Source organism: Cylas formicarius, unplaced genomic scaffold (genome assembly GCF_029955315.1).
Source record: "Cylas formicarius isolate icCylForm1 unplaced genomic scaffold, icCylForm1.1 PGA_scaffold_2__14_contigs__length_35257938, whole genome shotgun sequence".
Lineage (NCBI taxonomy): Eukaryota > Metazoa > Arthropoda > Insecta > Coleoptera > Brentidae > Cylas > Cylas formicarius.
Window position 1 is genome coordinate 11,398,277 of NW_026844319.1, and position 26,230 is coordinate 11,424,506.

Consider the following 26,230-nt stretch of genomic DNA (forward strand, 5'->3'; position numbering starts at 1 on the left):
AAGTGTTTATCAGTCCGGATTAAAATTAAAAAATCTTTTGGGTAATCCCAAAGATAAACTAGATACCCTTGAAAAGTCGGGAATTTTTGAAATATGTTGTAATGATTGTGACAAGTCATATGTCGGGCAAACCAAAAGATCAATTAATGTTAGATTTAAGGAACATTTAGCTCATTTAAAATTTGCTAGATTAGAAAAATCAAGTGTAGCCGAACATATGTTCAACAATAATCATAAGGTAGATATAAGTAATTTAAAATTAGTCAAACATGTAAATAATAGTAGAAAATTATATGCCTACGAAAGCTTTAAGGCACTGAACAAGGACAGAGGTCCAATCCCATTTAGCCCATTATACGCGCTGATTGGTTGCGAGAACAGTGCGTAATCCCCTCTCCCACTTCCCGATGTGTATATATATACATTTATATATATATATATATATATATATATATATATATATATATATATATATATATATATATATATATATAGAGCATTTGTTCTATTAAGTTTAGTTTTAATCTTCTCCTGAAGATGCCAACTTGGTTGGCAAAACGCGCGTCGAGTACGTAAAATTGTGACAAAGGTTCCAGTCCAGAGTTTCATAGATAAATTTAAAAGTATCTGCATGTCTTATTATGTAATGATTTTTTGTTAAATAAAACGTTAAATTAGTTCCTGTTCCTGCAATATTGTAGTTTTAATTTCTGTGTTAATATTTGTTTTTTTTTAATAGTTTCCTTGTGATGTTTTTTTTGTGGGCAATTGAAAAGTAATAATAAATATGCTACAACGTATGCGTTGAGATTATTTTATTGTCTAAAATATGTTTTACCAATTTCTGACCGTAAAACCGCAGTTGCATAAATAATTCTGTCAACTTTCTCAGGAGTATAACATAGTTTGAGACCTCCATTCGGGTTTTGTGACGGTTTCATATGTCAATGGTAAAATTTAGCATTTTTAAAGTACAAGTGCTGGCACATTTGCGAAGTAACGGGTTTATTTTGTTAGTACCTTGTAGAATTAATTGTACTGTCCATTTCCTTCACCTTTTGCTGTTTGGCGAGTGCTTATATCGATTTTGCGATTTGAACACACGTTCTTTTGTAGACTCGGTTTCTTTAGTTTCGGACTTGTACTCCTCGGCCGATTGTGTTGCCGAACCATAAATATTTCATGCTGCAACGGCTGTGTGCGTGGCCCCTTGTTCGCTTGGTTTACTCAGAGATACTAATGCAAAAAACAGAGTATTAGTTGCGCATTAGAAGGAGTCATAACCATTACCATCTGTCACCCTATGAGACTAGGGACCACATTTGCTTTTCATTGCTTCGATATTCCTTGGCGAGCCTAGTAAACATTGTTTTGTTTCTTAACCTATTCTTCCTCGATTTTCTGTGACTGGCCGTCCGGTCGCCACCATAGATAGCGTTCGGGTAGTTCGATCTCGTTGACGCAACCTCGATTCTTTGGCACGGGCCATACGGCCATCACCACAGATATAGTTCGGTTGTTCGTTCTACTGGCGGCGTACCGTCGACTAGGTTGGCGTTTTCCCTCTAATTTTTTGGTGCCCGTTTAGCCTTTTAATAAAACTGGTTGTCTGAATTGTCCGGCATTTTGTACGCTAACTTTTGAAGCTTGGGGTTGTGGCAGGTTTTCTTTTGTGTGATCGATTTCTTTTTGGGCCGGTAGTGCTACCCCAATAAGAGGGGGATATATAAATTGGTCACTAATTTATGATTTCCCATACTTTTGGATCTATTTGGAGTTTGGAATGGGAATCTTCCTCAACGAGGGATTTTGAAAAGAATTGTCATTGCCCCACATTTCCAGAAAACCTTTGAATCGAGTATTGTACGTATTGTTGCTCCGTTTCCCGCAAACCTTCCACGTGGTTTCTTCTTTCACCGGAATACCAGACCAGACTTGGTGTCTTGCAGTGTATGCTGTCTCTTGGGTACATGTTTAGTTGTGGAGTTTCCCCTATCGAGCAGCCGGCTTTCCGGACGGACTTTGCTGGGTTAACTGGGACTGCCCACCTGCGGCTGTCCCATTGAGCCACCATTCCATCTTGGCTTGGTTCCCGGAATAGTGACAGACAGCTGTGTAACGTTCGGGACAGCTTGAGGTTTGGGTAGCTTAAGTGGCCTGTTCTCTTCAAGAACGGTTTGCGGAACTTATAGTCTTAAATTATAGTGTCTTACATTCTTTTGCACCGCCAAAACTTGAAGGTGAGATTTGACACTCACACCTACCACCAGGTTTTAGGAAATAAATTATTGTTCGTGATTCACTTGTTTATTTCCTTTACGGGTTGGAACCTTGGGTTGATAAGTTTACCTTTTTCAAATCACGTGGCGCCTACCTACCACCTTCCGGGACATGACCGAGGTGCCCTTCACCGCCTTCCAACTTGGCTTTGATTTAGTTTTTTTTCCCTACTTTATTAATCCTTCTTGATTGTTAATGAGCTAGCCTAGGCATTGTCTTACCTCACTATTAAATTACGAATTTAATTAATTAATGAGTTTCTTTTTTCACGACCCTGAGATTGAGAGGTAAGAGTTTGTCAAAAGTCAAGACCCCACATCCTGAATGCCCTAATATATTCCTTTGAAGGACACAAATAGAATTAAAATATACCTCGAAATACATATGTTGGCATAAAAATAAAGTAAGTGGTGAAGAGTACTTCTTTATCATATTCATTCAAAAACAATGATTGAAATATCACATATTACAGAGAGTGAAGAGTAAAATATAAAAATATGTAGAACTTTTCTGCAGCATATTGAGTTTCCAGTGCATCAGTTATTAATCTGTCACGCCCGCTTATTATGTGCATGTTTTTGGAATGAAATCCTTTTCTGCTGACATAGCATCATCATCACACCGCATTTTCATGCAGTGTTAGAGCCAGTAAATATTTATAGGAATTTTTTAGAATAAGAGTAACTTCAGTTTATGATACACATGTTTTTTCTCAATCCTATTCAAAAGTCGAAGTTTATGATTTTTACTGATGGTAACGATCGGCCTTGCGAACACTTGTCTATTAATTTATGACCGAAGACAAGGGTTCCTCCTAGGGCATGGTTCGATTGGCTTTTGAAGTAGGTATTGAGTTAAACAGATATGTTTTACTTTTTAGAAAACTAAATTTTAGGGCTTTTGTATCGTTAAGGATTTGGCAGGCATTGAAAGCCAATTTTTTCCGACTGGTTGTTTTTTACGAATTCGAGGCTTTGCTTGTAGAATTTATAACTTATCACTAATTATCTATCTTTGTTATTGTACATACTTTTTTACGTTACTTGTTTTTTTACTAATTTGGCGAGTTTACTGAATTAAATGGTTGTGTGTAAAAATACTGCCTTTTATTTCAACGAATCGACGTGTTGCTGAAACGGGTAGTTTTGGTGACGCGACATGCAGGGTGATGATTGCTATTTGAGTCCTATCTGTACAGTCAATAATTCCTGGGAATCCACCTTTTTCCATAAAATGTCTTTTAATTTGAGCATTTCCTTGTTCAGTTTAGAGAAAACAGATCCAATGATTAGACAATTGTTGACAGTTTGGAGAAAACAGATCCAATGATTAGACAGTTCTTGTTGGCTTTGGAATTCTTGAATTCCGATTACTATTTTCCAGGTGTGGGAGCAATTCGTGAAATAAATTGAGAACTAGTTCCTTAATTAGCAGAAACAATTCAATGAATCTATCGTCTCTTGCAGATTAAATTGGTCACTTCTAACTCTCATTACTTTTTTGCAATTTTTAGATTTGCGATGCGTCGTCGATTCGCATCCTTATGCAGTAAATGTCTCAAAATAGGATACATCTGCAATTTAAGTTGGAGATTATGAACACAAATTTTTAAAAATTTTATGTCCTAAGAGGTTTCAGGAGATGGGGGGAGTAAAGTTTGTTAATTTTGTATCACTTTGAAATTTTTAAAAAAATGTTAGAGAGTACATGACTAAATTAATTATTTCAGATACTGGCTAACAGCGCGGAAACACCAAAAACCTACCACTAACAAGGGCGAGTGGGCAAGTAATCAAAAACTTCTAATTAACTCAAGCGGAGCGTCGAAAGTAGTCAGAAAAGGACGGAAGAGATATCCATTTTCGGGCCGCATTTATATTACGAATATAAATCTCACATTCGCGGAATTAGTGGTGGCAATGCAACTAATTACTATTACAGGCGCACTGATTATTCCCGAGAGATATTGCCACATCTTGCGTCTGCACCAAGCCTTTACTACTCGGCAGCGGCGACATAAATCTCCTTTGTCTTCGGTAAAAGGGGGATGGAGCCCTTTTGATGATATAAATTTGACTGGTTGAGCTTAATTAGATAATTTGCTAAGATATCGCGCTTGCATTACAAATATATCTCCTTGTTCCGGTTTATCGGGGGAGAGTTTTTGGACAGTGAATATTCAAAAATTAGTTATTATTATTTATTGCTATTCAGAAATTCATTTCTACCAGAAGCACTCCGCAACAGATATTCTATAAGAATAAAAAAAGCAAAATAGTAAACTAATAGAGATCTATGAAGATGAGATTTTAAAATACAGAGATACAAATTATAGTTTTATTTTTACTTATTTCTTAGAAAGGCGCAGGTTTTTTATAAATTTATAAAAAGATAAGCAAGTCGTTTTGGCCCACGTGAGTCCAAATTTTTTAAAGCGGTAATAAAGGTATTTTTGTTGGAAAGTTCCACTTAAATCGGGCAAGTATTGAAGTTGGTGAGCTAAGCATCAGCTCTGGATTCTTATGTGTGGCCCGTTCTATGCCACGTGGTTACTAAATCGCATCAAAGCGTTTGATTCTGCGCAGGCTATTTAAAACGTTACCATATATAATATCTGGCACACATCAGATTTGATCCTCCAGGACATACAGAGGACAACATCCTTGCAAACAAACAATTGAAGAGAGTGTGGAGATAATTCCCAAAATACAAGAATGAATATGGGACCAGAAGTAGAAGATTTTTTTTCCAAAATAGTTCGTAAAATACTAACATGAATAATGAACTTGTATGTATGAATGAAATTAAATTTTTATTATGTAGGTATTGTAATTACGAAGGCAGCAAAAACTAACTAACATTATGCACGAGTAATTAACCATACAAAAAAAATGTTTAATATGTGACTCCTTACAGATCAGAATCGTAAACGCTGACAAACAGTAGAGCAAAAACTATTAAGCCTTTATATTTTTTAAATAAACTATTCTACAAATTTAGTGTTCTAAAATCATAAAAAATAAAGAACATTTTATATGAATTTATCAAAGTGCCTCTCGCACAAGTAATCACCTCGTTTTTAGAACCGAGAAAGTTCCAACGCATTCTAAAACTTCTGTTAGGAATTATAGACCTATTCCGATAATATCTGATGTTGCAAAAGTATTTAAGAAATGTTTAAAAGAGCATCTGACCGAGTTTTTTGCATAAAAATAATATTGTCTCAAAAAATAAAAAAAATGGTTTTAGAAAGGGAGCCAACACAGCAGACGCAACGTTGGGCTTCGTGAATAGTGTCTCAAAAAAATGAACAATGGGGAAAAATGTACTGCACTCTTAATCATTCTCATAGTTTGTTGTTTGAGGCTTTAGATGCCTGCGGAGTGAGGGGGATTGTGTTGGAAGTTTTTGGGGAGCTACCTTACAGACCGCCCCCAACAGGCCGGTAGAGGGAAGACTATAAGCGAGATAGGGACAGTTAAACACGGCATACCGGAGGGTACGGTAATAGGACTCATACTTTTGAATATTTACTTGGACAGCCTATGCAGTTCTGTCCTAGATGGCAAAATTATTTCATAATCCGATGATATGGTAATGAGGTTTTACGAGCATTAAAAATATCCTTGATTCGTTAAAGCTAAGTTTAAATATTGCAAAAACACAATATATTGCCTATTCCCTGACAGAAGACAGTCGGCCACATTATAATGAAATCCTTGTGAACAATGTAACTGAATTCCAGAAAGAATGCACCCGTATCAAATACTTAGTGCAGTGATAGATAACCATTGAAAGTGAAAGAAACTGCGATGCATAATACATAAAGAAAAATCTTGTAATCTATGTAGCACTTGTGGAGTCCCTATTAAATATATTATAGTGGAATGGCGAGGAGCACACAACTGTCAGCTAGATCATCTAAAAATAATACACAACCATACATTGGGCACTTTACTGAGAAAACCAAGACTATATCCAACGAATCTCTTGTATGTAGTTTTGTGTATACAAATGAAAAATGTAACAATTTTATTCGTCACAATTACAATACGAGAGGAAATTTAAATAGTTTATTTAATACTACGTATTGCTCAGTCAAGGAAAACATTTTGTATCATATATCGGTCCGAAATTATATAATGTAATACCTGCTAATTTACGTAACACTAAGCCTTTGTGTGTCTCTTTTAACTTCGGAAATATGGCTAAGTTACACTCTTATCAATGAACTAAATTACACTTTTCAAGTTGTCTTAAAGTTCTATTAGTTAGTATCTGGGCTGCCTTACTTTTCTTTTTTTTGTTGGTACGGTATATTTTTATTTTCTCGGATAGGGTTTCAATGTTTTCAAACGTTTTATTATGGGCTGATTATTGTTTATTGTTGTTTAAACTAATATCTAAACGTTTGTGGCGACAGAAGTCTGGAAAATTAGGCACATGCTGTATAGTAATTGTTGTGAATTTAAATTGAATTAAATTGAAATGAAAGCTCTCAAATAACAATATAATATAATTTAATCTTCCTTATATCGGATTTTAGCCTTCCTGCAATGTTAAATTGAACTACGCCTATACAATTGTTGGACATATATTGAGCACGTAACGTGATCAATAAAGATCTTTATTATTATTTTTATTATTGTGTCTCTGAATAACTCAATGACATTTATGTGCTTATCGCTGTTCACATAAGTTTGTTCTTGTGTACTGCAGGATCGATATCCACGGGGTTTTTATCTGGAATCAAAATACAATATCATTTATCTTCGAGCGTAAATAATAAAAACGACAACAAAAAAAGGAAAACTGCCGGTAATCTATCCGTCGCGGAAAACCGAAGCTCATTACAAAAATATACGCATTACGTAGTCGACGACCCATTTTTCGACACGGCGACAGTTATCCGATCGCCAAAGAGAATAGCGGAAAATGGAAAATTTCTGTTAAAACCGTAACGGACCGGAATTGGATGTGACTTTTCCGGTGACGCTTAAAAATTGAAAAAGCATAAAATGACAGTGTACGTCGTCGTCGTCGTCGTCTTGGTCGTCGTCGAGAGGGTCGACGACAATCATCCCCCGCGAAGCTTAAGCACTCCGGGGTCACCGGTGCGCTCTCGTGCGGGAATTTCCGCTAAAATTGCATCTCCGAGCAGTCCCTAAAACTTTCCGCGTTACCGCTTAAAGTCGACTGCACCACTTTCTGTTTGTTACCAGAAGGCAAATAATATAAACGAATAAACACTCGCGAATACACTGCCCAGAAATAAATTCCAATAATTCAACCGCGTTAACATGTAGGGTAATAAAATCTGATTAGGTATGAAAAGGTCATTTTTGTCTTCGAAATAAGATAATTATGTATCGGAATTTGTAGCCTACAAAAAGTATTTTACGCATTTCACAACGTCACCATAACATAATTTGATTATAGTATCGAAACTCACTCTATGTAAATATACACCAGGGTTGCCAACTATACTACAACGTGTTTTTGTGTCTGAAGGCCGTGTCACCCACAGATTACCGAAGTGTCATTGAAACATTGTTTTAAACAGGATACTATACACATTACGTAAATAGCTGGCAGCTGTACTACAGCTTGTAGCTGGGCTACAAGAGGACACTCGAAGATCAATTAATCTAATTGAGAATATCAATTATAATAAAAATACAATGCCATGCCACGATTCCATTTTCATGATTATAATGAGGATAAAAATTTGATTATGTTTAAGGCTCATAAAATGAAAAATGTTCCTTATTTAACAGGTTTATTTAAATGAAACATAACAAATATAAAAGAAACTCTTAAATCAACCTGAATTTAAAATTGCCGAATTTATTGAATACGGAACTCATCCTTCTCTATAACTTCGAGATCGGATTTTTTATATATGACGCTTGTCACTATAGTCTGCCTTGACAATAACACAACATCCAGATTATTTTTTGTTTCTTGTGCTGCAAGTAAACTTCCAGTAATGACACTGGTGATTATATGATTTCTTTGCTGCGTTTGAATTTGGCTCACGTGAAAAAATACTGTCTCGCATTGAATTTTTAAATGTGGCAAATATAGTATGTTGAGTACAAATTGAGAAACATATTTGCCAATCGTCGTCAATATTATGAACATCTATGAAACTCTTGAAAATATGAAACTAGAGAGAACGATTGATTGTTGCATTTAACATTTTTATATTTGAATAGAGCAAGTTTTTTGAGAAAATTATTTCGAAATTGAAATCGCCTTTTTAGTTCTAAACAAAGTTTTGACAAAAATTCTCAACATTTGTGGAGATTTAGGTTTTTACATGATTTAATCCTGCAACGAATTTAACAGTACCTGAAATAGGCATACGAGTTGTGCCAACGTTTTTCTCAATTCTCGAAGCACTTCTGGTAGGACCTTGGCATAGCCTTAAATTCTTACAGCGATTTTTTCTTTTATCTCCTCAATAGTTCCAAACCTCCTTCCTTTCATGAGTTTTTTGAGTTTTGGGAACAGCATCAAGTCGCAGGATACCATATCCGGTGAATTTGATGGCTGTGGCATGATTTTGTTAGACACAAGCAACAATGAGTGAGCAGGAGCGTTATCATGATTGTTCTCCCACCATTCCGGGCGTTTTCGGCGTATTGTTTCTCGCAAACGGCGCATAACTTCAAGATAATATTCTTTGTTGACCTTGTGGTAAGAACTTTTGATGTACTACGAAACGATAATCCAAGAAAACAGTAAGCGGTCTTGGCGATTCTGGGTTCTTCCACTGAGACGACTGGGCTTTGGCTTCGACGTCATAACCATATACCCATGATTCGTCGGTTATAACCTTTTTGAGCATACCAGGACAATTTTTGACGTCGTTTAAAAGAGCTCTTGAGCGATGCTTCTTCGACGGTCCTTTTGTTCAAAATTAAGCAGTTTCGGAACGAATTTTGCTACTACACGTTTCATGCCCAAAACTCCGGAGAAAAATGCATGGCATGAGCCAATAGAGATGGCTCTAACGGTAATTCGACGATTCTTCAACGCTTTTATCAGTTATTGAAGTGCAGGGGCGTTCACAGCGAGTTTCGTCATCGGCGTCTTTTCGGCCATCATGGAACAGCTGGTACCACTTATAAGCATTTTTTTGCTCGAAGTAGATTCAACATATACAGTTGTTAACATTCCAAGTATTTTGCTGCACTGTATTCCATTTTTTACACAAAATTTGATGCAAATTGCAGAAATTGACAGCAGAAAATCGCCGAGCACACAAAACGCGGCTAGCACTTTTGTCTCACAAAAAAAAATAACGTACCAACTGGCTAAAACTATGAACATATGTTCGGGGCATGTGTAGCAACATAATCGAATATCGAATATATGAAGCCCGTGCAATTATAAAAGTCACCTTACAACTTTGAACACTCCTCGTATACCTATATAATATTTCTCACACCACTGGCAACCCTTATAAATAAAATTCTTTTCTGAACGGTCGGTAAGTTTTCACGTATTATTTATATACTTCACTTGTATACCTCGTATAATTTGCCGCAAACGTACCTGAAATGTGAAATGTTTTTTTTTGGATTATTGGGTTCAGAATGATACGATTGATAAGTTTAAAAAATCAACTAGAAAGCAGAATGCATAATACTGTAAGCACCGAAAATCGATGAATCACTATGAACTTTGGAACCTTAAACCCCGATTTTGAAAAAGAATATCAGCATATTCATTCAAGATGGCGGTGCCTATTAGTCTCGACTTTGTGATCTTGGCGTCTATCGAGAGTGATGTACTAAATCCAACCAATTCGGAATGCTCGGATTCGATAAGCTAGGAAATTCATCTATCAAAATGCCGTGTATTTATAACCCGACACTAAGTGAAAGCCGTGTGCGTGTTAATACTACAAAAATTCGTGCAAACACGGTTATTGCCTTGTTGGTAAAACTGATATACACTCTCAAAGGAAGACTATTTAGTTTATCCCGTAAATACCTATGACTAAATGAAGCGTTACGATATAAATATCTATATTTGTCTAGAACTACAACTTTCTTCGCATTTTGGAACCAATTAGAGCCAAAAAATTCACATATGGAGACAACTAATAGCTTCTATCAAGTTTATTCTCTCATTTTAAGTTGTGAATGAATCTCGAACAAAACTACTGGGATACTCCAGAATCGTCATATTTTTCCAATTGTCTTTACGTTTGAAGGTAGTAGACTAAGACTAAGAGATTGTCGAACTTCCATTGTCTTTATTTTTTGTTTAGACAACGCTTCTGGAGATATATAACAACCCGTTCTCAAGTCCAGACTAATCTTAGTTATATGGTTACGGAGCTTATATACTAGACTTCAGCGTTCACAGGTTGCCAAATTCCAATCCAAGCTTGGATTGCTAAAAATGTTTCCATTGTTTCGCCCCTCTTGTGCATTTCGTATATTCTACAATTCGTCTTTTTGTTCCTCCATTATATGACTGTCTACATTCACAGGGTAAATACACTCTTTCTCTTGAGTCTCTTGATGTTCCTGGCTGTGTTCTTGTAAGTATGCTCCCTTTAATGTCGTCCCGGACTGGAATACAATCTTAAGTTTGGATTGTTTCGCTTCGCTATTCAACTAACCTTTTCTGAGATCCCCTCAATGTAGGGGATCCTCAAAAGAGACAGAGTCTCTCTTTCCAGTGGTAGCGAAATATACATGAAATGATTTGAAACTCATGCTATAGATGCGACGATTGTTAAGTTTGGCTTCGATATGTAGAAGATGCGACCGTCTATTAAATTTACCTTTGAGAACGAGGAGAACCTATTGTTTTTAGATGTCGTAGTAACTAAAAATGGTAGCTCTGTCAGCACTTCTGTGTACAGGAAACCAATCTGTACATACCGGACAATATTTAAATTTTGAGTCTAATTATTCTAAAGCAGCCAAACTAGAAATCATCCAAACACTCTACAAAAGAGCAATTACAATATGTAGTAACGAAGCTGAATTAATAATTAAGCAGTATTAAAAAGCTTTATTATGGCTACACTGAAGAACGTATTGACAAAATATCAAATTATAAACAGAAAGCAACAGCAGAACGATGTGAGGTAGATACTTTATCTCCCTCTCCCCTGTGAATGTGGAGAGACATATGTCCGTAAAACTAAAAAATAAAAACAAGGGACATTCGAAAATCTCGCAGTATTAATAGGTTTTTTTTTCGTTCAGTCTGGAAGAGAAGCGACTAAAAATTCATAACTATATACAGGTCTAATTAGCTGTAGGTTTGATGCAGATTTTGTTAGAACCACTGCCAGAATGGACAAATTTTGAATGGAATCTGAAGTTTGAGGGAGGTTTTGAGTTAGTATCTGCAGATTTGAAGTAATTTTGGTGAGTTTTGGTTCTTGGATACTATTGTTTTCCAAATAAATTCAGTTAACAATATTTCCAGCGTTGATCGTGGGTGTGCCATAATTTAGTCTGCGGTACAGCACCGCCCATTATACAATCGAGATTGTATTCTAGGTGCATGTCCCTAAACCCTCTATTTAACCAACCTACGTGCCCTCGCCCTTAATGGAAGAAGTGATACAGATTAATCTTGGGAAACTCCAGTATTATTTAAATGAACGGGACGCGTATTTGAGGCAATCCGTTTATTTTGCTTTATTCTTGGCGAGACACGTGTGCATCGCCCCGCTTCGAAGGATATTGTTACCAAGCTCCACTGAAAATTTTGTACCTTAGAGATGGTCGTGAAAAAAAAATGCTAATTAAATTTGGTAATTGAAAATGCAGCAAAAAGTTTTGAATCAGAATTTGCATACTGTAACAATGGCTACCAGACAAATTAAGAAACCCGCGCGTTTATGCAATTAGTTTTTGCAGTTTCACATTTTCGATGTCTCGCATCCCTAATAACTTCACGTAACTAACTTTAATTAATAAAACTGCGCTTCGTTCTTTGTTTTCGAAGTTCTCTTAAGAAGGGGGCAGCCTTATCGAGGCATTCGCTGCAGGTCTGTACTTTCAATAAAAATTAATTAGTTTCATTGCGCGAATTCTGGAAATCTCGCTGGATGTCTTAAATAATTATCCATGATACCACACTGCTTGAATTTTAACCATTGTCAATTTTGACAGTCACGTCAGTGAATGTATTCGTGCTGTTTTGGAAAAGCTAACAGTCGTAGAAAAAGTATAGTATGCAAAATGTTTGGCAAACATTTTAGGTCACTCGTTTATTAAACACTCGCTCGGCTTCCGCCTGTGCCAAATAAATTCGTTAATTAAATGCCGTTTATCACACTTATTTCATAATATATTTTTATATGTTATTATAGAATATACATTTTAAATGATAAAGGAAATCTAGGTGCTAAGTATCTGCAAAGTGTCGCTTTAAGACTTTCGTTGACTACGGTATGAGTTTTGATAGCAACTGAATGTTTCGGTCAGGTCATACATCACTCAGTAACTACATTCATGCTTTTTGCAATGCAATGCAATGTGTACCGAAAAACTGGTCGTAGAAAAAGTATAGCATACAAGTTGTTTAACTTGTTCAGGTTATACAATTCGTTACATAATACACACTATGTATCGATCAGCGTCATTACCCAGGCGCGAGCCACTTCGGACGATAACAGTATTTTAGTCACGGGTTTGGGTGCGATAGATGTATGTATCCAAGAATTAATTGTCGTACGAAAAGTATAGTATGCAACCAGGTGATTCACTTACTCGTTTATTAAGCACTAGCTCCTAAAGTGGCGTTTATTAAACGGTCTACTTCCTTCCATTCATTTATTTCCTAACCAGCTGATCCAAAACATTTTTTTTATTTGCATATATAGGTTTTAGCAAATGAAATACTAGGTAGTTTTTATCTCTATTTTATCTTTTTATTTAGTTTTTCTTTTTAGTATCTAGACGAAACTCGAGTCAATGAAGGACATACACATCGAAAGCCTGGCAGGATAAAAATTTGAAAAGCGCTAAGCAAGTTTCATGGAAGGTTTGAAATAGATGAAAGAATGCGAGAAGCTGATAACATGCTAATATGAAACACTGTTTAGCCTCTTATAATTACAACTTCAATTATAATATATATTTTTGTATATAATACCACTGATAATGAATATCTCAATATATATATATATATATATATATATATATATATATATATATATATATATATATATATATATATATATATATATATATATATATATATATATATATATATTCTCACGTATTGATTCACGGATGGAAAAATGTGATGACACTATATCCCGGAATATCATCCGTTCGCTCGTTGAACTCCGACTGGAATCCTGCATCCGACTGGAATCCTGCAAATCCTGCATCCGACTGGAATCCTGCAGACGTTTCGCCAAAATCTCACTTTGCATCTTCAATGCTCGCGCTCCGAAAACACTTCGAACACTCCAGTCGGATGCAGGATTTGCAGGATTCCAGTCGGATGCAGGATTCCAGTCGGAGTTCAACGAGCGAACAGATGATATCCCGGAATATAGTGTCATCATATATATATATATATATATATATATATATATATATATATATATATATATATATATATATATATATATATATGTGTGTGTGTGTGTGTGTATGTATATATGTATGTATTGGTGGTAATCCGGGTGTTCATCCGTTCGTTGTTTGACCCTGGAGTTGGATCATTCGCCTGAAGTTTCGCCAAAATATCACTTGGCATCTTCAGAGGCCGCGCGTCCATGTCACTCGTTTTCCACGGATCCGAGCCATTTCGGATATTTCCGAGATTTTACCGCACGGGTTTGGGAGCAATCGGATATTTTCGGATATATTTGCAGTTGTAGAAAAAGCATAGTATGCAACACGTTCGTTAAACTTTTTAAGTCACTCGTTTACTAAATCAAATGCCGTTTACCGCACTTGTTGCATAACATACTATTTTCTACTCCCGTCTGTAAAATACCTAATTATGCACTGATCTGGCGTGCGGGAAGCTTCGCTTTTCCATGTCAGTTTCGTTTCTACTCTCGTCTGTATGGTAACGCAGCGGAGTGGGGGACACGGTTGCCGCGACTAGCGGTGCTACCTCACTGTTGGTTCGACTTGATTGCGCCGCGGTGGTTGGCGCTTCCTCGCTATTGGTAGAAACAATAGGCTGTGCAATCACGCTGTTAGTGTGGTTTAGTACCACTTTCCAAACTGCAGGGAGGGTTGCGGCATCATCTATGTTGTTTATGTTATCATGTTTTTGAATTTCAATCGCTTCCCTTATTGTTCTCTGTTTGAATTTTGTAATGTTTGCGATCTCCTTGCTTTCTCCAAAATTCATTCTGTGACCCGTCTGCAGGTGGTACTGGTAGATTGCCGATGTCCTTTGTTTGTTGCTTACAGCCAGTTTGTGTTCTTCGATTCTGGCTGATATTTTTCTGTTAGTTTGTCCTATGTAATATTTTGGACAGTCTCTACAGGGGATTAGATAGACTCCTTGATTTTCTAGGTGAGAAGGGTCCTTTGGATTTCCTATTAGTTGACGCACTGTTTTGTGTGGTTTGTATGTTGTTCTGATGTGATGTCGTTTCAGAATCCTTCCTATTTGATCATATGGCAAAGTAGTTGAAGGTATGAAGATTGTCTCGGAGTGTTCGTGTGATTTTTTTATTTCTCGCTTGTTATGGATTTCGTCTGTGAGTCTCACCGATCTGCAGATCAGAGTATTGGTAACGGCCTGGATTTGACTAGGGTGATGGTGCGATTGTGCATTCAGGTACCTGTCGGTGTCAGTAGGTTTGCGATATACTTGATGTTGCAGTTTTCTCCCGTCTGATCGTGTCAAAAGGACGTCCAGAAATGGTAGTTATTTGTCCTTCTCCTTTTCTATGGTGAACTCGATTCTATCGTGTAAAGAATTCAAGTAAGTTAGAAAATGATCTAGCTTAACCTCCCCGTGGGACCATATGATAAAAATGTCGTCGACGTATCGGATCCAGAGCTTCGGCTTGAGTTGACTTTCTCGGATCGCTTGAGCTTCGAAATAGGTCATGAACAGGTTTCCTATTGCTGGCGAAAGTGATGACCCCATTGGGGCGCCATATGTCTGTCTATAGAGCTGACCATCGTATCTAAAATACGTGTTCTTTAGGCATTGCTCCGCTAGCTGTATGACGTGTGATGGGATGTCTTCGTTCATTGCAATCAGGTCCAAAGCCTCGTCAACAGGTATACTCGGGTACAAAGATTTTACATCTAAGCTAGCCAAGACATCTTGTGGATCGATGTTGATTTCCTTTATCAGTTGTGAAAGGTGTTCGGAGTTCTTTACATAAACAGAGATGATGCCTCAACCCTCCCTGCAGTTTGGAAAGTGGTACTAAACCACAATAACATCGTGATTGCACAGCCTATTATTTCCACCAATAGCGAGGAAGCGCCAACCACCGCGGCGCAATCAAGTCGAACCAACAGCGAGGTAGCACCGCTAGTCGCGGCAACCGTATCCCGCACTCCGCCGCGATACAATACAGACGAGAGTAGAAACGAAACTGACATGGAAAAGGGAAGCTTCCCGTACGCCAGATCAGTGCATAATTAGGTATTTTACAGACGGGAGTAGAAAATAGTATGTTATGCAACAAGTGCGGTAAACGGCATTTGATTTAGTAAACGAGTGACTTAAAAAGTTTAACGAACGTGTTGCATACTATGCTTTTTCTACAACTGCAAATATATCCGAAAATATCCGATTGCTCCCAAACCCGTGCGGTAAAATCTCGGAAATATCCGAAATGGCTCGGATCCGTGGAAAACGAAACTGAACTGTAAACTGTAATTAAGCATTTTACAGACGGGAGTAGAAAAAATAATGTAAAGTGATAATAAAAGATGAGAATTACATACGAACATAGCGAGTTTTAGAATTTACCTTACCACTTAAAGACTGTTAGACCTTTCCACCAATCAACACTAGAACGATAGCGACGTTTCAGCAACTTGGAAATTTGGTTAATAGTTATACCGACAATTATACGATGCTTATCCGATAGTCCAAGTCAAGCTAAGAATACTGTATGATTAGTATAGGCAATGCATCTTGATTGGGAAAAAACGGCACAGCGTTGCCTACAGACGGTTTAGCACATAATATGATAAAAAAAGAAAGCAAGAAAAACATTATATTCCATGAATTGTAGTCATCTAACTTTACCTATATCGGGATAACGGATTAGCTGAGGTGTGTCGCAAAGTTCTGTACTAGGGCATAGTTGTTGATGTTCAGTGTAGAGATAACTTGGGTATTATTTACAATGGCCATATATCTCCTTAAATTAGCTTTTTCTCCGTAGTTATTTTATGTTATTTTTTTCGATTTTTTGTCTGGGACATGGTTAGGGAAGATAGACTCGAAAACTGTTAACAGTGTAGAAATAGAATATACAGATAAACATATTATAATATTAGAATAACTTGTTTTGAAATTGTTTGAAAAATATATAATAAAAGCTGAATTGCATCAGTGTTTAAGAGGCAGGTAGGTTAGATTAGTTTAATGATTTATTAGTGACTGAATTTAGCAAGTCCTTCAGAATGGCTTATAACAATCCCAAATATGGAATTTTTCATTTATTTTGTGTTCAATTTTTTACCATTAACATGGAATTCAGGAAATTCAAACAAGAGCGAGTGCGAAAATTGTAAATTTTATTATCATTTGTTGTGTTGTAGTGAATGATAGAAAGTTAAGTTTAAGTGAAGCTGTGAATAAAGCTTAATAACTGAGTGGCGTTAGTGAGAAAAACATTTTAAAAAGGTTTTAAGAGTTTACTCATAAAAATTGTCCAAAATGATTTTTTTGCCTTAAACATTCCCCAAACTTTAATTGCAATTTATAAAATTATTAGAGGGGATCAGGATTTGAAAAGTTTCTCTTTAAGTTGCTTAGGTACGTAAAAATGAAATGATAGTTTTGAATATTTGAAACGTGGTTGCTGAAATGGGTCGTCAAATTTTAAGATTGCCTCCTTACCGTTGTATATTTAATGCCATGCCATAGAATTGGTGTGGCCTCAGTGCAAAATGTTTTTTAATAAAGATACTGATACTGCAGTAGTATTTGCAATGCAGCTCTCCAGGAAGTTACCAAAAAAAAATTGATCAGTTGTATAACACATACAGAAAATATAGTAAAAGAAATACATTTGATATCACAGTATCACCACTTGGTATTAATGTAGACGAAGGATCATTTTATAGTATTAGCAGTTCCAATTTCGACTCTGATGATCATGTTTCCTCGTGAATACAAACTAAATATGGTTTACTTGTATATTTACTTTTGGCAAATTATATTTTATACGGTATTATATATATTTTTTAATTTTCCATTTTTGTTTTTTAATTATTTTAATTTACATTGTATTGACAGAGTCTTCGGACAGTAGTTTATTTTACAAATCATCAAAATTTTTTCATGTACCTACTTACTATATTCGCACATCATTAATGAACACCCTGTTCTATTATTACATAGAAAATACATGAATCCATCTCTGAGTATGGGCGTACTAATTAAATTAATAAATGCTAAGTGCAACTGATTCTGTCTCTTTGTTGAAGTATAGGTGAAAGCAAGATGAGCAATCTATTTACCGACTATACTAATTCCTTGACTAATTCTAGTAATGCCTCAACTATTACCACCAATTCTCAATATTTGTAGATTAAAATTCTACCGCGATGTATGTATGAGTATATAGGGTTTTCTGGCAAACACTCCTCTTTTAGAGAGTGTAACGGTTACTATGGTATTTTTGTATAAATTGAATAATTATTTTTTTTAGAAAAACTATTAGAAAAGCTAAGGTTTCTTATAAAATCAAGAAATCCTTATGCACGTTATATATAATCATCTATAATTATTATATTATTCATTGTTCTAATAAACTATCGGTACTTACGCTGCTACAACAAACTGAAATACAAAATTTATCTAATTTCCGATAAATAAAATTTTTCTGAACTTTACGATATAACCTAGTTTCCAAAGAAACTGCCTCTTCAATACGAGAGATTTTGTAGAATGACTGGGTAAAAATTGCAACAACGGTATTGTGTAAATATTCTGAACGTCGCCAAAAGAAACTTTGATTGCGAAGTTGTTCTTCAATAATTTTTTGAACATTTAAAAGAAAATATGATGATCCAATCCTGTATTACTCCTTCCCAGTTTTCTTTCAAATGCCGTGGAGGCAAAGCGCTTTATTAATTTTTTGATTCGTTTCTTCCGAATAGTGTTCGCAAAAGTCCGACCTTTGGGCGGTTGATATGAATTGTCGCGTCGAATCGCCCACGGACTTCAAAAGTCTCCCGTGTTCGTGCGTTAAATTGTCATATTCAAAGTTTTGAAAAGCCACGGGCGCTGAAAACTTTCTCTGAATAGCGGAACGTATTTCTGCCTCTTGTGGATATTTCGATGCTAATGATCTTGCAATTGTATGATCGGGTTCCCAGTGTTTCAAACTCTTGATACATTGGTAGATAGATACGTCTTATAGACAAAATCAAGATTATATCCTAGTATAAACAGCCCATAATTGGCCCTGACGAACAATGTACACATATTTTCCCTTTTGTGATACTTGTGATATGGACAATATTTTATGCAGGGGACGCCAAAAAAGTGCACTTTTGAAAGAAATATAATATGTAGTGATAAAAAGTCGTTTATTTCAATGCAGTGACTAGGCCAAAAAAATTATGTACAAAATGATTATACGTCTTCCTATAAATATATTTTACTGTTTTTTAAGAAATGAAAAATATTCCCTATTTTTCATAAAAATTTGCGTATTCCACCCGCTTATGAGGATTACACGAGGTTGGCCATGGCTTTCTTTTATTCTAACCCGCCATGAAGTTTCTTGACAAAATATGACAAGAAATTATGCAAAATAATCCTTCTGCTGAAATTCTAAATTTATTCATGATAACGTGGGGAGTGCAGTAAAGTTGTTAGTAGAACTTGCAGATTGTTCAGTAAATTGTAATAAATTCAGAAGATCAACATGATCAATGATGCGTAATTGCTTTTTAAAAACGAAGCATCCTAATTTGTCGACAAACTTGTGGTTTGGACATGACGCATAACTTATAATTCTAAACAACTTTTCTTAATAACATTTTGATATTTTTTTAAAAATACGGTACTTTACTCTGGTGCAATTTTTTTTTTGCACTGCCCTGTATGCCGTTTGAATTGCAAATATTTTAAGTGCACGTAATATGATTATGGAACATGCTATTAGTACAAAAAAATCCCATATATTGCACACCAAAATGACCACACAAAAATAGCAGAAACGATTACAGATGTGCTTGCACTTTCCAGCTTAGTATCTGCCAATTCTGCCAACCATCAACTTACATTAGTATACTTATATATATGGTAAGTCTCGAACCATCTGGGTAAATCTGGTTTTCGGATCTATCTATACATCTTTATAATTTTCGTTTTCCTTTTAAGTTTATCCAAAGTAGAAAAAAATCTGGTTTTATTAAATGGAATATAGTTTCTTACCTTATCTTGTTCATATTATCCCGACTGTATCCACCATCGAAAGTTTGACCAACTAGGTGAAACCTACGACCTAAAATAAAATCAACTCAAACCGGATTCCGGAAAGCCAGAAGTACGCAGAACCACGTATTCACTCTAAAAGAAAATTGGAAAGATTCAAACCGCTTTATGTATCATTCTTAGATATTGAAAAAGCGTTCGATAAAGTTCCGTGAAGAAAAATCTGGAAAATCCCACAAGCAAGGAAGATCGACATTAAATTAATAAGAGTTAAAAATGGAACAAGAAACTGTGTTATAAGTACGAACATGAAATCAAAGGTATGGTAAGAAGGAGTGAGACAGACACACTTTAATAAATAATTATATTATAATATATATAATAATATAATATATAAAATAATTAAAAATAATTTTAAAAAAATAGAAAATAATTAATGTTAAAATAAATGTTCTAATAAATAATCCTTGCAAATCCTTAAAAATATATAATTTAATACTTTACTGTAACTTGATAATTAGAAAATAATTAATGTCAACATAAATGTTATAGCAAATAATCCTAGTAAATCCTTAAAAGTATAATAAGGCTGAAAAGGAATCTATCTGAACCTAAGATGTATCAGGTCTCGATTGATGCAGGAAAAGTAAGTGAATGATTAGTATTCTTAAAATAATAAATTGTAAGATAAAATTAAAAGTGAAAAATCGAGTTAATGTAAACCTCCTCAAACCTAACGTTTAAAGGAGCTAATTGGTGAAATCGAAGAATTTTATTATTTACTGGTTTACCGGGAGAAGAAGAAAGACATAATGGAAGAAAATAAGGTGACATTGAGACTATAAGGTCAAGTGCATGATGTCCGCGGACTGCAAAGGTATTGCGCCAACGCGCATTTTGAGTGCCATCACGGGAAATAGTTCAAAGGGAGTCCTTTCCAGTGAATCCCTTTTAATCTGATCTAGCCCTTAGTCCACCGCATCAGTCTCGCCCGCGCGTGGACGATTTAATTAGAATAGCAGAACAGAAACCAAAACGTCGTTATGATCGATATCGACAACTAGAACGTATCGGCGAGTCGGAATGTGCCTTCGCAGTTGATATAACGATCATAGCTAGAACTCTGAGAAATTTGGAATAAAATCTAGATAGATACTAACAAAACACGGAATGAAAATGAACATAAAGTTATGGCAGGATCAAACTAAAGGGAGACATTAGAAATCAGAGTACACTGGAAAGTAGCTTCCACTACTTAGGAATTGTGCACAAAAAAATCAGGAAGCCAATATACTTAATAAAATAATATATTATAAAAGGCGAATATAAAATACTATGCATTGGTTATGGGAATCATAAATAAAAAATACTTGAGAAGATTAACAGGAGTTACCAGAAGGGACAAAAACTCGAAATGCTCATGTTAGAGAAGAGTTAAAGGTGGAATCCATAGAAGAGTTCATAGAGAAGAAACAACTTGGATGGGACATGGGACAGCGCTCTGGGAAAGACAAGAAAAAAATAAAGGAACAGCATGGGTAGAAACAAAAAATTTAGCCTTAAATAGAAAGGACTAGAAACTTTTTTTGAAAAGAGTGAAATATGCCTAAAAATTTGCTAGTTGATATTTGGGAACATTTGTGACAATAAGATAAAATGTTATCACAAATTTTATTATAATAGGCTATCTAACAACATAAAATAGCCTAATTTTAATACGATTTTAATTTTTTATAGTCATTATGATCCAAGCCTAAACAGAATTTGTTGTAAGTTCGTCTCACGAGAAAGCTATTAAAGGTCTTATTATCATATTTGGGTCGAAAACTACCCATATAAGATCTATAAAACAACAATTAATAAATGGACACTTGTTTCGTCATTTTTATGGACTCAGCTCTTAAACAATAAACTGAAAGTGACGCATCTTTATTGTGAAAATCTCACCTACGTTGGAAGAATACCGCTACTTTATTTACAAAGTTATCAAATCAAAACAACAATTTTATTTAATAATATTTTGACGATCAAATTCACACAACAAATACGAGACGTGGGGATATAGTTTAAGTATCAAACGTTATTTAGGGGGTTTCCTTTAATTATGCAATAATGTATAATAAAATGGCAGAGGTATAAAACTATCGAATTTTCTAGTTTTAAATATAAATTATATATAAAATTAGGTAAAATTTCTATTCAATTCCATTGTTAACTAAATAGACCCCTTATATTATTGATTCGTTATAACTCGAGATCAGATACGTCAAGGCCAGATACGTTTAGTAAAAATAGTAATACTTCCTATATACACAGTATAACATATCAGTTGTGTATCCACTTTTATTAAATCGACTAAACAGAGAAAAATTAACACTAAAAGTTAACTACAAAAAGTTTGCTAAGGTCAAAGATCGTCCATGAAATTTTTTTTGACTTAAAACACAAAAGCCATTTTTTTTATTAGTACAATCATGTTGGAAGGTAACACAACATGCTGAGATTTCAATACTATATAGTTCCGATTTGAGTCAAAATGTGCCGAAATACGGTTTTCCATATTTTTATCTAATACAAAATTTCCCCTAATTTTAGTTTACTCGATATAAATTAGACCTGCGGAATTGTTAACATTTTTAACAAGTCCCTTTCCTTTCCCGATAAAGTTGTACACAAAGATACCAACATTTCTTTGTAAATGGCGGGGTTCTTTGTATTAAGATATCCTTTTATTGTACTCCTTCAAGTAATGCTTAAAGTTATAACGGGCAAAAGCTTAAAGTTGGAAGTTTTGTTTTGTTCTGTTATCCGCGAGGTTCGGATGGTCCGGATAAAAAGGCCATAAAAATGAAGGTTTCTGTCTTATTTAAATGGCTTAATTGGAATAAAGTGAAGAAAATCCGAGCTTCCTTTTCGAGCGAGGAAACGTTTGAATTTGAATATTTGCGAAACCGTAGCGTTCTGTCTCTTTACGGAACGAACAGCCTTAGAGTTTTCTATAAAAAAATGGGTTTGATACAAAAAAGAAAAATTCAAACTTTGAATTAGGGGTTATTGTCTTCGAAATACAAAAAAAGTAGAATGACTTTTTTCTAATTTTAAAACCTACGATCCATTATGTTAACTTTTGGGTGATAAGTAGATATTGAAGGATTGCTAAATAGTAAAAATATTGTGTATATAATTTTTGTTCCAAAAGAATGATTTTCATATTCACGCTTTTTCTAACATGCACTAAATCTTAAATAAAAAATTCTTTTTAAATAATTCTTAAATAAAATTGTTCAGATTCAAGACGTGTTCCTTCTGAATCCAAATACAAATTTAAGCAATTAATTTTGCACCCATTTTTTACCACACCCACTTTTGGTTAGTTAAGATTGCCACGGGGAGAAGTGCGTGATTATTGACTTATTCCTTTTTTTAGGTGTCGATTTATTTACAAACCCAACAGGCAGACGAGGCTACTCAATTACCATATAGCGCACATTTAACATATCAGATTACATAGTCGGGAATATAAAACAAACTTAACTGGATAATTCCTAAGCTAATAGACAGTATTAGAACAATGTTACAAAATTTTGTATACGTTTCTTATAAACATTTTAGGCTTATAAGAGGAGAATTTGAGAAATAGTTAGATCTGAATCTGTCTATAGAAAAACTTAGTCTAGTGCGCACTTGATAAGGACAGGCATTAAAAGATAAGTGACTTGTACAAGAAGGTGACTCGACAAGGTTGTTGGCAAGTTTATAAAAAAAAAATAGCTCAATTTATAAAAATATAGGTTCTTCTTCTACGAATAGTGGTGTTAAGGTTAATTAAAGTTTCTAAAAATCTTTTTGGAGACTCTCCATCCGATCGATATACTTGCGATAGCTCGCATTCCATGCAGTGAATAAGTATTCCAATATTGATCGGATGACACTATTATTAGTGTTACGCAATACAAAACCAAGATTTCTCAAACTTTTCTTTACAATATTTTCTACATGTGCTTCAAATATTAACTGAGAGTCCATGATGCCTAAGTCTTTAACCTTAACGTTTAACCTTTACCTTTATCCTTAAGTTTTTTAAGTTTTGTATTGCTAATTATAAGTCAATATTAATGGGTTCTTCTTTTCTCGTTAACTGTATTACTTGGCATTTATCGAGAATTAAAAAAAATCTTTGATTTTTACATTTTACCGTAAACCTATCGAGATCATTTTGTAGCTTCAAAATATCCGATTCATACGACTTAATACGATTATGTGTGTGTCCTCGTACACCTTCCAAGCAGAGATCAGTGGGTGCACAACCAGACTGACCTACTAAGGCGAAGACAGCATTGGTTTATAGACCAAAACCAGTGGAACCATGTGGATCGATCTCGAAAAATCTACGGCAATATCAGAAGACATCGTCCAAAACTCCAACTCATGCTATGGAGCCTTAAGAAAAGAGTCAAGAAAATACTGACTACCAATCATCTGCTGGGCATCGGCAAGGCAAACCTGAGAACCCTTGTACTGTATACTAGGTAGACCGGATGTGGCGTGTACAGGATATGCATGCAGGACAAAGAAGGGGCGGAACACATACTACTACACTCCAAACTAGATGCTGATATCTTGGAACTTCGAAACCTGATTGACTTATCCCCAGAAAATAACTGACCTCAAGCAAGGATTACCTACTTCTCTTGCAACTTAAAATTTCTCAACAAAGCGAGAGCCATCTACGATAATGATGAAGTTTTCACTTTTCTTGTGGAACAATTTGAAGCATAACATAGAGCCAAATTCAAATTTTGTTTAAAGTTATTAATACAAAGTTCTGCAGATAACATTTTAAAAAGCGCAGTTGTTATGTTAAAGTGGATCGCTCGTGGAACGGAACGCAAGATCAAATAAATGGCTATATCTCGAAACTAGACGCGTTGCTATGCCAACAGGGCAGGTGATCCCGGATTTCATTTCGCGGTCAATCCAGTAATCGGATTGTGGAATAGTCGAAAGCAATCAGCATACGTTTGTTGCATACCGAGACATTATATAGACGTTATTGTAATCGAAGTATTTGCGAGAGATCGTTCCCTACAAACGATAGATTTGATTATTAGGGGTTTCATTTCGGGTGTACTTACAGAGAAAAGAAAAGAAAAAAAACAAGAAAAAAATGTCCTCTAGCCACATCTGCAACAATTTCTGAGTGTTTTTTTTATAAATTAGCTCAAAGAGATTTATTTTTTTAATTTATGTTATTGATCTTTTTAACCACCTTCGACTTCAAGAATCCAAATAAAATGGCGCTAGAATCATTGTGTTAACTACGTCAAAATATATTTTCCTTGGTTTTATTTAATCCGTGTCTTTTATGTATGTCATTTTGAGAATCTCACTTTGAATTGATCTTTAATATTCCATACACTGTTTATTAGAAAATAAAATTGGAAAACGCTAAAATTTATTTATTTTATTTATTTATTTGTATTCCAAAATAACATCTAACAATTAATACAATGATAAATTCACAATGGACTAAGTTAATCCAAATACTTAATACCGATTAATATAATAATATATACTATATATAGTGAGGATATAAAGTCGATTTCTTGATTAATAATTTATTATATCTGCTCAATTAAAAAAGTTAACTTTAATTACCAAACGTTGTGTCTCTGGCACTTCTTGAGAGTTTCCCAATGATGAGTAGTGTGCTTATTAAAAATTCCTGAATTCGTAAAGCTACAAAATCGAAATATTCATACGCACATCCATTTACATACTTCTTTGAAAATCAGTTTGCTTTTAACGCCTTGGGCTACTGTGGATTTGTATGGGTGGTACTTTTTCCTTTTCCCCTTCTACAGTTCTTACCGACGCATCAGGAATCTCATTGATAGCTTGTCAAATGTTTGTGCCGCGATTTTCATTTTCAGCGTATCAGTTATCAACTACCGTGCTGAGTTGGTGTCGACGTTCCGTATGACGGCAAGTACAACACTTTTGTCAAATTTTTCTTCATTTGAATGAGGAATACAGTCCGTTTTTAACAAGTCTCACCAACTTGTTTGTTTCATTTATAATTTTATCGAGAGAAAAGGTACTACTTGTTAAAACACAACTTTGATACCTTGAAGTATTTAACGTTAAAGATAAAGCCCTCTTTAAATGGAAATAGGTGGCAAATAAATCATTGTCTACTTGTAAACTAAGTAAGACCTAACATTACGAAGTGTGAGAATAATATATTGTTCACTTGCGAGACATCACCGAAATGGAAATTTTACGCTCTTTTCTAAAATCGCAAAATCCAACATGGCGGCCATAAAATAAAAGTTAAAGCGAGCTT

The 26,230-nt window shown here is 35.0% G+C and overlaps 1 protein-coding gene across 10 annotated transcripts in view; it reads left to right on the forward strand.

Annotated features, from left to right (window-relative positions):
- LOC132698809 (tyrosine-protein phosphatase Lar) overlaps positions 1-26,230 on the forward strand; it is a 1,212,853-nt gene that overhangs the window by 1,135,607 nt on the left and 51,016 nt on the right. The window lies entirely within an intron of this gene.